The sequence below is a fragment of the Coffea eugenioides genome, chromosome 8 (genome assembly GCF_003713205.1).
Source record: "Coffea eugenioides isolate CCC68of chromosome 8, Ceug_1.0, whole genome shotgun sequence".
In the NCBI taxonomy this organism is placed as follows: Eukaryota; Viridiplantae; Streptophyta; class Magnoliopsida; order Gentianales; family Rubiaceae; genus Coffea; species Coffea eugenioides.
This window is the reverse complement of record NC_040042.1, coordinates 30,019,748-30,033,100: the sequence shown is the minus strand read 5'-3', so window position 1 is coordinate 30,033,100 and position 13,353 is coordinate 30,019,748.

Here is a 13,353-nt window from a genome sequence, read left to right as displayed (position 1 = left end):
TTGAGAAGGCATATGAGAAAGTAAAGTTGATTCGCTAAAGAATTCGAACCACTCAGAATCGACAAAAGAGTTACGCTGACAATCGGAGGAAGGATTTGAAGTTTGAAGTTGGAAATGGAATATTCCTTAAAGTTACACCACTAAAGGGAAGCATTAAAGTTGGACAAGGGAAAAAATTCAAACTGAAATACGTAGAATCTTTTAAAATTCTCCAATGAGTGGGTAAAATGGCATTTCAATTGGAGTTACCAGCCAAGCTAGCCAAGATCCATGATGTGTTACATGTCTCGATATTAAAGAAATATCATCCCGACCCTACTCATGTACTCTAACCTGAAAATGTTGAAATGGATGAATTTTTATCTTATGAAAAATAGCCTATACAGCTCTTGGAGCGAAAAGTGAAGGCATTAAGAAACAAGCAAATTCCCTTAGTCAAGATTTTATGAAAATATCACGGATTAGAAGAAGCAACCTAGGAGTTGGAAGAAGAGATGCAAAAGAAATATTCAGAACTTTTTACAAGCATAGGTGAGAATTTCGAGAACGAAATTCTTTTAAGGGGAAGAAAGTATGAGAGCATGAAAATATTAACGTAAAAAAAATATTTTTGTGCCTTATTTAAAATTTAGTGTACGTTGCATTTTCTCTTCTTATTATTGATTGACTTATATGTTCAATTGCTCCTTTTAACTAATGAATAAATAGGTATACTTTAAGAAATTGTATCACTACCCTGTAAAACATTAGTACAAGGTAGAATGAAGGATTTATTGTGGGAAAATAGCATGATAAATTTAAATTTAAAAAAAAACAGCAAACATATGAATGACACTTGTCTTTACATGCGTCCTAATGCATGCATACTACTAACACCTAAAAGAATCAAAGTGTTACATTCCTTCCATAAGTTGGCCGAGAGAAAGAGTTAGAAAGAAACGACAATTCTTCATCTTCCTTTGCTTGCCAAAAATTAAGAGAAACCACAAGAGTAAACTAGAAGCTTCTCTTACTTTCTTCAACCTTTGATGAGAGCATGTGATCCAATAGTTCAAGTTCAAGTGAAGGTTGAAGTGGATTCGGATGCGCCTCTTTAGTTGACTGTTTTATTAAGTATTTTAGTTTGTTATTTTATTGGTAATTTAATAATAATATGTACGGCCAGCTTAAGTTCAATAATGTCAAAATTAGTTTTTTCTAGTTGATTCAGAATTAGTCGTTTAGGTAGTTCGAAGTAGTTCAGGATTCTAGGGTTTTCCTATTTTGATTTGGATTTGTGTCTTTGTAACCTAGAAAAAGGCAACGTTATTTCATTAATAATGTTTGAACATTTTAGTCCAAAAAATTGTGTGAGAGTTTCTCTCTTAACTTTTCGTAACTACCTTTAAACATCTTAGAAGAGCTCTAAGTGTTTGTTTTGGCTTATCAAACAAGAATCACACTTGTTTGTGGCGCCTTCTATCAAATCTTGGTTCGCTAACTTGTTAGGTTGTGGGTTAAAATTGTATCAAGAAGTTTGCACCTCCGAGTTTAGATTGGGTCATAGATTTTCCGTTGTCAAATTTGAATAGCACCATCACGATCTAGAGTTGTTGAACACGAGTTTCATTACGCAATAGAGATCGTATTAACCTTGAGCATCAGCCAAGAAAGAAGGAAAACTTTCACTCATCTAACCTAAGAAAATCGAGAAAGAAAAGGCCGAAACTTCCAACCTAAAACTGTGAGGAAACAAGAGGTAAATTACTAAGTTCTTCTTTATTTTACTTCCACCTTTGGTTCATAATGTTTTAGATTGAATTAGAACTAAGAAAAAAGAAGTTAGCTGAAGAAAAGTTCATCCAAAACTAGAAATCTCTGGACAAAGTGGTGGTTGATAACTGAGAGATAAAGATGCCATTTTTCGGTTCTTTTCTTCAAAATTTTGTTGGATTTTGTTTAAATATACTTTATATACCTTCTATCTCTCCCTTTGTGACATGCATGTAGTGTTTTGCTTGAATCTAAGTGACAAAGTGTTGATTTTTGAACGAACGTTGCTGAAATTTCTGTTTATATTAATGCTTAAAAACTGATAGAGTGAAGCTGAGAATTTCTGTTTGAAGGCTGCAACCTAGTTGATCATAACTATGGCAAGAAACAAACTAATTGTTAGAAGTTAGATGACAATGAAAATGAAGAAAATGAATAGGGTAAAATATGTTTAACCCCCCCTGTAATTTAGCAATTTTTCACATAACCCCATATAATTTCAAAACCTATATATATCCCCATCATAATTTGAATTAAAGTATCAAAGTGATGAAAATGATCATTTGTAATGGAACCCATGAAAATGTCCAAATTATCCTTATTTAAAAGTAAAAATGACTGAAGTAACCAAAATATATAAACATAATATGCGTGAAACTCTAACCCCATATGATTTTATATTTTACCATATAATCTCCATATGGTTTTTAAAATATATACATAACCCCCCTCCTGATAATTAATAAATAATTTTTAATTTTACATAGAGGCACTTTTGACATTTTAGTTAACTCTGTTATAGAATGCAAATTTCGTCATTTTGATACTATAATCCAAATTTTAGAGGGTTATATATAGCTTTTGAAAACATAGGAGGATTATGTGAAAAAACGTTAAACTGCTGGGGTATTTTGCCCAAAAAATTATAAAGATAAATGCTACTGATATAACATGGAAGGCCATTGATCTCGTTCTTGTCATACGGCAAAACAACTTATTGAATTTTATCAGGCATCACTGAAAAAGAAAGGCAAAAGTGCTGAAACAAATTTTATTGATCATAAGAATATTTATGATGATGATGATGCTGATGCTAATATAACATATACTGACATAATTGATTTCTTTGAGCATTCTAAAGGTGCAAAATGATAACATGCGAAATACCTAATATTCATTTAGAATTTTATTATTTTATTATTTTTGCATCTTTTATGTAATTTGATTTATAAATTATGTAATTTATGGACTTTAATTCTTTATTAATGTTTTCTTTTTGATAGGATACACTTTTTTTTAATTTTATGATTATTTTCCTCTTTTTTTTATCAATATTGCGTTAATTGGTGGATTTTATTTATTTTTTATAATTATCGTTGGTTGTAGGGATTTGGATAAAAAAGGAAGTAAAAGGTGTGAGTTCTTCACTAAATTTATTGTTCGGCGTGGTCACGTCAAAGTTTAAATTTTGCACGTCCGGCAAATTTGGGAGTTAACGTGTAATATCCAGCCGTGAAGTGAAGTTTTGGATGTCGAGACTCAAATGTTTTATCAGATGGTTGATGTTGACTTTTTCTTTTCGGTTAAGATAGAATTTGTGGGATAATTTGATTTGAGTTAGTAGTAGTTTAGTAGCAGTAGAAAACGTAAAACTGGCTGCATTATCACTTCATTATTCTTTCTAGCCTAAAAAACGAATGACTAGTGACGAGACTAGTCAATCAGGTATCTCATCTTGTTCTATGGAGCCACAAGACACAAGAGACATGTTCTCTTCTTTTTCTTTTCCTTTCTTCGAATAAAATACATCATCTTTAGGGAAACACCAATGTCAATGAACTCAATTAATTCGTGTGGGATTTCCTCAATGGTGATGAACTAAATTTTCATTTCTAGTAAAAAAACAATAGAGGATTTGGTTTATGTAAAATTATGAGATTGAATTGGTTTTATTTATTCCTTTAATTTTTTGGTATTCGTATATTCTCTACTTTATTTTCTTATGATTGTTGTGTTATTCGAATATCTTGGGCCTGAAATTTAGATTAATTCAATAACCTAAGATTAAGTAGGACAATTAAATCTGTAATCATTTAATTGTTCTAAATTAGTGGTAACTGGCATGATTGGATTTATGTCGTTGGAATATATGGGTTAATTTAAAATAACTCTCATAGCGTGTTATTTGGTTAGAACGGGGCTTCTTTAATTCTTAAGGTGATTAGGAAATTGAATTCTAAGTGTGACAGCCCCACCTTTCCTCGGGACGTACCCTAAGGGTTAGCGGACTGCTTGTCCAACTCTCGTTAAGACTAACTAATCCAAAATTTCATAGAAGGCACTAAAACACTCAATTTATTTCAAATCGTCAACCCAGTACTATATATAATAGAATCACCAACGATTCAAACTTAAAATACAAACCAAAATATTCAATTTTATACAAATATATATAAGGTTTACTATTACAAAGGAGTTTAAACAAAATGCCTAAAATTTATAACTAACTCAACTCTTCCCCAAAAATCACGTTCCTAAGACTTCGCCCCTTGTAAGGAAAACAAAAGTGACAGAGTAAGTTTTCGCCTAATGAGGAACCATAGGGTCACGCAATCGAAAAATCACATAATTTGAATTTTAATCTATCAAATATAAGCATCAATTAGGAAAATAAGTAAACACCACAACTAACACAAAGTGTTTCAAGTAAAAGGATACAGATGGCTCTCAAGAGCTCAATTCCAGTCGCATTAGTTTGATCTAAACCCGTTGACACTCCATCAATGTTTAGAGAAGCAAAATCATTGACTGTAGATCCTCGCTTTACACCAGTTTTCATCCACCAATCATACGCCTTACTGAACCCGAACACCAAACAGAAACAGTGGTGGTAATATTCGAGTATACCAAATATAAGAAGAATCCAATACTCAGTAGATCAGTGACAGTTTTTCTCATGGCCCATCAATCTATTTCGACCAAACCATTGCTGGTTCGATTCGATTAACTACCAATGAGGTTTGACCTCAAATTCACAGTAAGGTCGTCGGATATTGGGCTCCAAACAACATCAAATTCATACACAAGTAACAGATTTCAAATAAACAATAGACCAGTCAAACAATCAAGTGGAATTGAGTGTGATAAAATACATACCTGTCCATTTCAGATTAAACCAAAGTCACAGTCATACAAAGCATAAATTTCAGTCACAAGTAGTTTACTTAAACAACAAGTCAAGCAAGTGGTACATTCACTGTTTCAAAGTAGAATAACGTTAAACATTCGTTCCCGGAGTGGGCTCGTTTTCACCATCAAACCCTAAAAGTAACCAAGACAAAATGTCATGGTCCAACCATTCAAAAGTTAGGCTAATGCAGTGCACATTTTAGTCTCAACTATGAGCCATACATCTATCCAACTTTGGCCTCTTAAAACACAAAATTTAAAGACAAATTCAAAAGTGCCAATCAAGGAATATCCAAGTGTATTCTAGGGTTACAATTCAAGTAAGGTGTTAGTGTGAAAAGAAAAATATTTAGACCCAAAAGATGTAAGAGACCAAAAGAGATAAATTAGGTATGTACAACTCATGAAACTTAGCAAAATATACGTAAGATATATGCATAACTTTTAGAAGAAAATCGACCAATCTCGTGTTTAAAGTTAGACAAATGAAACTAGAAAGCAAGCTAGAAGTAACCATTACTTTTTCTCTTGTTTTACACATGATTTTTGACAAAATTTTAACTTATGCAACACTACTAAGGTGGATTCAAGCAATCAAAAGCAACCTAAGTTCAAACCGATTAAAAATCACACCTCTATCGTCACTTTTACTCGCTCATATTACAAGAAAGAAAGAAACAAAATTTCAGCAGCACTTCCTCTTATTTTTTTAACTTTCCCTTCTAAACTCAACACTTGTTTTCATGGCAAACCATCCTCAATCAAGACCATAAGTCATAGGCTATAAAGGACACTTGTTAAAAGCTACAAATCTATCCAAAATTGACAATTATCTAACTCAAAAGCAACCATATCAAAGTTGAAAATATTAACCCTAAACTGAAATTCACCACTACAAGTTGAAAATTTCTATAATGAAGTCAAAATAACATATAAAAGCTGAAAAATTCACGTGGCCAAGCTAATAGATCATAGCCAAACTCAAATAAAAATATCAAAGCTGGAATTCTCAAACCACCACACAAACTATGAAATTTTTCATGAAATCTACCAAAATCAAGTCTTAAATATACTCGAATGCAAGTCTTAAATTTAAAATCTTTCTTTCCCCTATTTCATCCCAGTAAATTGGTTCTTCCGTAGAGAGTTTCGTATGGTGCCATTTGAATAGATGAATGATAGGTGTTATTATAAGGGAACTCCACCAACGTTATGTGCTAGTCCCAACTACTTCCAAAATCTATAATACATGTCCTTAACATATTCTTGAGAGTTTGAATGATTTTTTCTAATTGTCCATCTATCTGCGAGTGATATGTTGTATTGAGGTTAAATTTGGTTCATAAAGTTTCTTGTAACTTTTGCCAAAATTGAGACATGAATCGAGGATCCCTGTTTGAGACTATGCTTACGGGTACTCCATGCAACCTTATCATCTCTTTCATGTACAATTAAGCTAACTTTTTCATGAAATACTTTATGTTCACTGGTAAGAAATGAGTCGATTTTGTTAACTGATCAAAGATTACCTAAACAGTATCATGACCTCTTTGCGTCCGTGACAAACCTGAGACAAAATCCATCGTAATGTGCTTCCACTTTCATTCAGGTATCTCAAGGGGTTGTAACAAGTCTGAGAGTTTTTTATATTCAATTTTGACTTGTTGACAAGTGGGGCAGGTTTGAACGTACTGAGCAATCTCCTTTTTCATGTTATCCCACAAATATAACTCTTTTAAATCCTGATATAACTCTTACTACTTCCCGGATGGACCGTATATTTAGACCGATGAGTTTCCTCCAAAATTTCTTTTTCAATATTTCATCTTTCGGCACAACCACTCGGTTTCGATATCTCAAAATCCCCTCGAAACTCAAATTGACGTCAGATGATTTCCCTTTTTTCATATTTTCTGTTCACTTATGTATTGTAGAGTATTTCTTCTGAATTTCTTTGATTTGATCTAGTAGGGTAGATCTCACTGTAATATTTTTGAAAATCACTTTCTGGCGTTCAAGGCGAGAATTTTACTCATTAACTTTTCTAATATATTTCATTCCTTAATCATTAACCCAACCATTTGACCTTTTCGATTTAGGACATTCGCTACTACATTGGCTTTCTTAGGATAGTAGTTAATAGTACAATCATAATCTTTCAAAAATTTCATCCATCGGTATTGTCTCATGTTTAACTCTTTCTGAGAAAATAAATATTTAAAACTCTTATGATTCGTATAGATCTAAAAAATTACTCCATATAAGTAATGTCTCCACTTTTTCAGCGTAATGACAATAGTTGCTAATTTCAAGTCATGGGTCGGATAATTTTGCTTATGAGGTTTAAACTTTTTAGAGGCAAAGGCAATCACATTTTCATTTTGCATTAATACACACCTCAATCCTTCCCTCGAAGTATCAGTATCTACAGTGAAACTGTCCTTTCCATTAGGTAGAGTCAAAACTGGTACCATGATCAACCTTTTCTTCAATCTTGAAAAGTAGTTTCACATCTAATATCCTAAACAAAGTTTCTATGCTTCTTTGTCAGATCAGTTAAAGGACCAGCAAGTTTTGAGAAGTCCTTAATGAACCGATGATAATATCCTGCAAAACCTAGGAAGTTACGAATCTCAATAGAATTTTCTGGCCGTTTTCGTTCAGCGACAGCTTCCATTTTGGCCAGATCTACAGCGATGCCATCTTTCGAAATCACATGCCCTAGAAAAGAGATTTTCTCCAACTAAAATTCACACTTACTAAACTTAGCATATAACTGGTATTCTCTCAGAGTTTACAAGACAATTCTCAAATGTTGCTCATGCTCCTCCCGAATTTTAGAGTAAACAAGAATATCATCAATAAACAGGACTACAAACCGATCCAAGTAGGGTTTGAAAATTCGATGCATCAAATCTATAAATGCTGCAAGGGTATTGGTTAGTCCAAAGGGCATTACTGCAAACTCAAAATGTCCATACTTAAAATTAAATACAGTTTTTTAGTATATCCTCCTTCCTAATTTGCAATTGATAATACCCCTGTCGAAGGTCTAGTTTAGAAAACACCACCGCTCCTTACAACTGATCAAATAATTCATTAATACATGGGAGGGAGTATTTATTCTTAAGTGTGACGTCATTCAAATTCCGGTAGTCTATATACAGTCTTAAATTTCTGTCTTTTTTTTTAACAAAAAGTACCGGAATTTCCCATGGAGATCCGTTTTCTCGAATAAACTCTCGTTCCAATAAATCTTGCAACTGCAACTTCAATTCTTTAAGTTCTGCAGGTGCCATCCGATATGGAGTTTTAAAGATAGGTGCTGTCCCAGGTAATTATATCTCTCTTTCCTGAGACAAAATCACTAATTCATCAGGAAACACATCTGAATACTCCTTTACTATTGAAACATTTTCTATTTTCAACTTATCTGTCGGAGTGTTTATTAGAAAAGTTAGGTAACCCTGCACTTCTTTACTCAACAATTTCGTAACCCGAATACCCGAAACGAGTGCAGATGAGACTAATCGATCCCTCACATCTTACCTTAAGGTTGTTTTCCCCAGTATATGAAATTTCACCATTTTCCTCTTACAATCTAACTGAGCATTATATTGAACTAACCAATCCATATTTAAGATAGTATCTTACCCCTTAATGGCTAAACTTATCAGATCCCCCAACAGTTTTTACTCTCCAACCCAAATTTCACAGTTCTTATAAACCGTACTAGTGATCAAATGTTGGTCACCTGTAGGAGTATTAACTTATAAATCATATGGTAGTCTAGCAGGTTTCACATCAATTTCACACATAAAACTAGGGTTGACAAATGAATAGGTAGCACTAGGATCTATTAAAATCTTAGTAAGACGATAGAACATAGGGATCGTACCTTCTATAATCTCAAATGAATCAGGGACTTGATGTTGCTCTATTGCATACATCTGAATCAGTACTTTCGGTCTATTTCCTTCCACTTTTGTCTGCCAGGGTTTGTCTTATTTGACTGCTAGGTCCCATTCCCTTCTCGACGCGAGACTGGACAGTTGGCAATCTGAGGCTCGACACTTCCACAGCACAAATATTTTCTTTTCTTCCTCTAACAACTTTCTTCCATATGATTCGGCTTCCTATAGTATCCACAGGAGATACAGGAAGCTGATGCCGAGTCTCCTTGCGAGGCATTTCTTTGTTGTCCTCTACGGTCTTGATTTCCTCTTGGCGTTCCCCGAAGTCTTATTCCGCCTGTCCCTCTCCCAAGCTAAGGAGGTACATTCTTGTCGGTTTGGCCAAAGTCGCTATTAGGTGCACCCCATTTCTTTGCTTGAAAGGTTCTAACTTAAAACCTCGCACTTTTCACCCGTTGAACTTTCTCCACAACGTCACTAAACGCATTAATTTGGGTTATTGTTAAATCTTTCTAAATTTTGACATTTAGCCCTTATATAAAGCGCCTTATTCGCCTTTGCTCTGTTACCATTAGCTCAGGAGCAAACTTAGAAAGTCTGGTGAATTGAGTTTCATACTCAGCAATGGTTTGGGTTCCCTGACGAATTCTAATGAATTCATCCTCCCTTTTTTCCTTAAATAACAAGTCAAGCAAGTGATACACTCACCGTTTCAAAGTAGAATAACATTATACGTTCGTTCCCGGAGTGGGCTCGTTTTCACCGTCAAACCCTAAAAGTAACCAAGACAAAATGTCATGGTCCAACCATTCAAAAGTTAGGTTAATGAAGTGCACATTTTAGACTTAACTATGAGCCATACATCTATCCAACTTTGGCCTCTTAAAACACAAAGTTTAAAAACAAATTCGAAAGTGCCAATCAAGGAATATCCAAGTGCATTCTAGGGTTACGATTCAAGCAAGGTGTTGGTGTGAAAAGAAAAACATTTAGACCTAAAAGATGTGAGAGACCAAGAGAGATAAATTAGGTATGTACAACTCATGAAACTTAGCAAAATATACGTAAGATATACGCACAACTTTTAGAAGAAAATCGACCAATCTCGAATTTATAGTTGGATAAATGAAACTAGAAAGCATGCTAGAAGTAATCATTATTTTTTCTCTTGTTTTACACATGATTTTTGACAAAATTTCAGCTTATGCGACACTACCAAGATAGATTCAAATAATCAAAAGCAACCTAAGCCCAAACCGATCAAAAATCACACCTCTATCATCACTTTTACTCATATCACAAGAAAGAAAGAAACAAAATTTCAGCAACACTTCTCCTTATTTCCTTAACTTTCCCTTCCAAACTCAGCACTTATTTTCATGGCAAACCATTCCCAATCAAGACCACAAGTCATAGGCTATAAAGGACACTTGTTTAAGGCCACAAAGCTACTAAAATTTGACAATTATCTAGCTCAAAAGCAACCATATTAAATCTGAAAAATATTAACCCTAAGCTTAAACTCACCACTACAAGGTGGAAATTTCTATAATGAAGCAAAAATAATATATAAAAGCTGGAAAATCCAAAGCTAAAATTTCTCAATCAAAGCTAAAATTTTCAAACCACCACACAAATTATGAAATTTTTCATGAAATCTACCAAAATCAAGTCTTAAATCCATTCAAATACAAGTTAAAAGAGAAAGATGGTTTTTAGACATGGTTACCTTTAAACCCTATGAAAATATGCTACCAAAAGCTTCTTTTCTCCCAAATCTTTCTACCAAAGTCCTTCTTCCTTCCTAAATCTCACTTTCTATGGTTTGGTTTGCAAGTTTAGGATGAAATCTCAAAGATTCAACCAAGATTCTAGGTTGAAAATGGAGTTTTCTTTCTCTCTTTTTTGCTAGAAGTTTCGGCCAAGGAGAAGAAGAAATGAAGGGTTTTTGGTCATTTTTTTTTAATTAAAAGCTAAGAATGGTCTTGGTCCAACTCAAAGCTCCATGGCTTTGTTGACAAATGGCACTCCAAGGGTTAATCCTCATCTAATTGTCTTCCAAATATTAAAATATCTAACCAACCTCTAATTATCCCTTAACACCTTATAAAATAATATTCCTTTGCATAAAACTCCTCCTAATGTTCAAAAATTTATCGCACACACCTCACTAGTGGGTCCTACTTTCATAATACTCTACAAACTTAATATATATTTTTAAATAGGGATCCATCCCTTAATTTATTTATATCCGAAAAGAGTACAGCGAATTAGAGGGGGGCCAAAACCTGACCTCTGTTAAAGTAAAAGGGACAGCTAAGGATCAACAATAATACACACATATGGAAAAATCTGCGAATCTAAACATATAACAGATGAATCAAACGAAATCATCCATACGATGGTGCCCCACATTTGTGGGATTGTGAGTGAGCATAGGAATTTGATTTAACATCTTGACGTGTTTGCATTGTTTTACCTTTTTTTTGAAAGCTGCTTCCTCGTTTTCTTTGAAATCACTTGGGTAAATTGCTCGTGAATTAGTTTTTGGTCTTGGTCTTTGTCTTTATCACGTTGTGAATCATCATCTTCTTCTTCATTTTTGTCACCATTGCATGTTGTATTTGAATAAAGGAAAGGCTTTTGATATACGAGAGGGATCCTACCATGTAATTTCTCCCATTTAAACTCTTCGAACACATTTTTAAATTGTGGCACATTTTTAAACCGTAGAAGAAAAATGATTAAAAATCTTGACACTCTTATAAAAATATCTAGGAAATTAAGCCAATAAAGTAAAGTAAAGAAAATGTATTCAAAGAAATAAAATAAAATATAAAATAAATTTTGGGTCTTCACACTAAGGTCGTACCTAGGATTATTTCTTGATTAAAGCAGTGGCTAATGGTCGTACCTTGGTTATCGATAAAGTAAGGAGAAATTGACTATCAGCGCTTGTTTGACAATTACAACATGTTTATTAGTTAGTAAGTGGAATTACTATTCCATCAATGATCAATTAAATGAACCATTTTCAAAATTATTTCTTGGCTAGATTTAATTACTATTGATTCAATTTTAAGAAATTGTCATTTAATTAATTAATTTTTTTAATTTATTTTATTTGAGTTGTTTAATTATTTTCATTTTTATAAAATTCCCCCAAGATTATGAATTTTAGAAGAAACAAATTTTCCCCGATCCTTATGGATTCGACCCTACTCACCCTATATATAAAAATTATAATTTTCTCAAATAGGTATTTATTATTGCATAGACTCAACACCTGTCACTTTTGTTTGTAATTTTCTTCATTATTTTTTCCTGAAGAACAAATGGATGCCAAAATGGTAATGATGAAATTTGTCTAATTGATAGTGCAACTATGCATACCATACTTAAACATAATAGGTATTTCTTCTATTTGGATATGGGAGAAACAAATGTCAACACTCTAAGTGGTAGCGCTAAATTAATTAAAGGTTTTGAAAGAGCTACTATATTTTTTCTTAAGGAACTAAAATTGTAATAAATAATATATTACTCTCTACTAAATTTTGAAAAAATTTGTTGAGTTTTAAAGATATCTATCGAAATGAATATCATATCGAGATAATGAGTGAGATAAATGGTGAATATTTATTAATTTTAAATATCATTTCTAAAAAGAAATGTGTATTAGAAAAGTTACGTTCTCTCTCTTTTGACTTATATTATACAAAAATAAGTGCAACTGATGTTAATCATCTAGAAGACTAGAGGTCTACTAATTCCAATGACTTTATGATTTGGCATGATTGTTTTAGACATCCTAACTGCATAATGATGAGACGAATAATGAAAAACTCACAAGGCCATTCATTAAAAGGTCATAAGGTGTTAAATTTTAGTGAATTCTCATATGTTGCCTATTCTGAAAGAAAATTAATTATTAGACAATCACCAACTAAGACAGGAATTGAATCTCCTATATTTTTTGGACAAATTCAAAGTAATATATGTGGGTCTATAGATCCACCATGTAGACCATTTAGTTATTTTGGTGCTAATTGATGCATTCACAAAATGATATTGTGTTAGTTTATTATCTACTTATAATTTGGCGTTTGCAAGATTACTTGCTCAGATAATAAAATTATGAGCACAATTCCCTAATTATCCAATTAAGAAAATTCATCTAGATAATGTTGGTGAATATTTATCACATACATTTAATGATTATTACATGTTCATTAGAACAATTGTCAAATATCCTGTACCTGATGTTCATACACAAAATGGTACCCATGAGTTGCACTTTGAACCAAAACCTTCTTTAGTTTTGCGCTTCCAAATTGACTCAATCAATTTCTTAGAATTTCTTTCTCATGCAAAACCAATTATGTTCAAGAGCACCACACTTAAAGCATGTTGATTTTTTATTCAACTTACTACTCCAATGAGAAGAGAAGGAAGAAGCAACAGCTTTACCTCGTTGCAATGTCACCCTATGTATCTT